Genomic DNA, 2,380 nt, shown 5'->3' on the forward strand with positions numbered 1-2,380 from the left:
AGGAGAAAGGGAAACAAGATAAAGGCTTCAGAGATTTATGGACAGTGTACACCTGAAATTTATTGGTTCTGCTACATCTGGGAAACAGTTTGCTTTTAGGAACTGCTCATTGGAGAATTAAACTTTCAGGATAGGATTTTCCCCCACATCCCCTGTAAACTACTGTTAAAATAAGGAGATTTCGTGGTCTCATTTTATTTTGATATGTTTATTCCATCCACACTTGTTGCTGAAGATACATTTTCACTGACATCTGCATCTTAATTAAAGGTACTGGGAGGATGACATGCCTCTTTAGCAATGAAAGGGCAACATTTGGACCCAGGAATGACTTCTGCAATGCACAGATCAGGGAAAATGGCATTAGGATGCAGAAAGACTGAAATTTCCTGTGGTAGGACACTAGGGCAGAAGAAGACAAAATGACTGGATTGCAATATTGCTTTTTAAAATCTTAATTCCCACTTCTTGCTGGACTTTGGCCTAAAGCTTATGGCTTTGGGAGCTTGATCAGAAGAGTTATTGTGGTGGTTTAAAAAGAAAATAGGTACATAGGGGGCAATGGAGAGGAAAAGTGACTCACACAGACAGACCTTGGACAAAAGGAAACGTGTCTGCTCTGACACATTTCATCCCTTCCCTAATTGTTTCCCAACCACCACTCCATCAGGATCTTCTCCTGCCTCCCTCATTTCATCACCTCCAAATTGTGCTCCCTGATAGTTACGAGTGGGGAATCAATCAGAAATTCTGCTCCTTTCAGCCACAGGTACTGGAGGCCACAGGGGGCTGAGATCTGATTAAGGCATTGTTGAAAATAGCTATTGCCTTTCATCTGAAACCACTATCCTTGGGTTAAACCAGTGGGAGCAGGTGAACGATGCACGTCCTGTTACGTCACTCTAAAGGTATCAAAGAAACTACATCTACAAAAAGGAATTTGCTTTTGAAAGTGCACACAAAGCTGTGAAGGCAGTTGTCTTGCTATACAGCACATAGCCAGTAAGAGTCACATCCAGTATATTATTAAATTGTGGGAGTTTTTTACTTAAACAACAATTTTTAAACTATGACCTGTAATAGTTTCAAACTTTCAAATGGCATAAGATACTTCAAAAATATGTTTTCTGCAGTTACTGTTCCACATAAATCCCAAAGCAGCTAAGTTTTCCTTTCAGTTTCAACACAGGACAGGTTTGTAGAGGGGCTCAACTTGCATCCTTAAGTGAAGTAAAATTTTCATTTCATTGTTATGAATTAAATCCCATAATTTAATTTGTTGGGTATTTGCAAAAGGTCAGATCAATGTCAGTTGTCTCACCACTGTTCCAGGAACAGTTCTACTTTATTAACGTGGCAGGCAAAACATTGTTTCTATGGATTGTGCACAAATAGTGTTGAGAATTTTTTTTTTAATTTCCTGTCTGTGGACAAGCTGAATGCAAAAAAATAATAGCTAAAGTTGTGTGCTAAGTTGTAAGGGTAAACCATTTCAGGCAATAACTGGTTGCAGAACATGGATCTGGATGACTGGAACTCACAGTATATTTCTAATTTAAAATCATTCTGTAAAGAGAACAGATTTTCCTGATTAAAAACCTTGAGAGTGGCTATATTTAATATCCACATCTACATTCCATGCTGTACTCAAATCTAATCTGTGTCTAATAACAAGGTTTTTTAATGATACTGATTCAGCTAGAAGATAGAAACATCTCCAACAGGATATTTTCACAAAACAAAATAAGTGATATAACTTCTCTATCTGTGTTCCACGGAGCAAAAGACATGACCTGAACACCCACACTCACCTGTGTGCTGCATAGGAAAGAAACTGAATTCCTTGCTCAATCAAGCACCAACAATAACAGCATTCAAAGCTGGGGTTTCTTCTATGCTGAGTCTGCTTACAAGTACGGATAGCTGCAGAAAATAGTTGCTTTAAAGTTTAGAAAAAACATTTTCTGACAAAGTGTTTCAGTTCATTGTGTCTACTATGGCTTCTATAGAAGCCATTCTGCACCTAATGGCTTCTATATCCATGTGGACAATGCTGCCCCTGGAGTGACTGTCAATGCACTTGTGAAACGTGTGACGGCCACAGGCACCGATCTGCATCTGCAGTCCTGCATCTTTTGTAAAACACCTCCTTGCCTTATCCCAAGCTTTATTCCTGTGCTACCCAGTGTGACAATTTCCACGTGAGACTTTGGGGCTCATCTAAGACCCTACCACTTGCATGTGTGGGTGCTTACGGCTTCACAGAAGAAAGCCACTTCTTTGTGCTTGTTCTACAGTGTTTATTTAAATGAAAAATACTTAAATTAGGTGAATTTATGTTATTGCCTGAGGGAAGAATGCATTCCATCCACAAAGTCAC

Source organism: Pipra filicauda, unplaced genomic scaffold (assembly GCF_003945595.2).
Source record: "Pipra filicauda isolate LSUMZ 115617 unplaced genomic scaffold, ASM394559v2 scaffold223_size1779592_pilon, whole genome shotgun sequence".
Lineage (NCBI taxonomy): Eukaryota > Metazoa > Chordata > Aves > Passeriformes > Pipridae > Pipra > Pipra filicauda.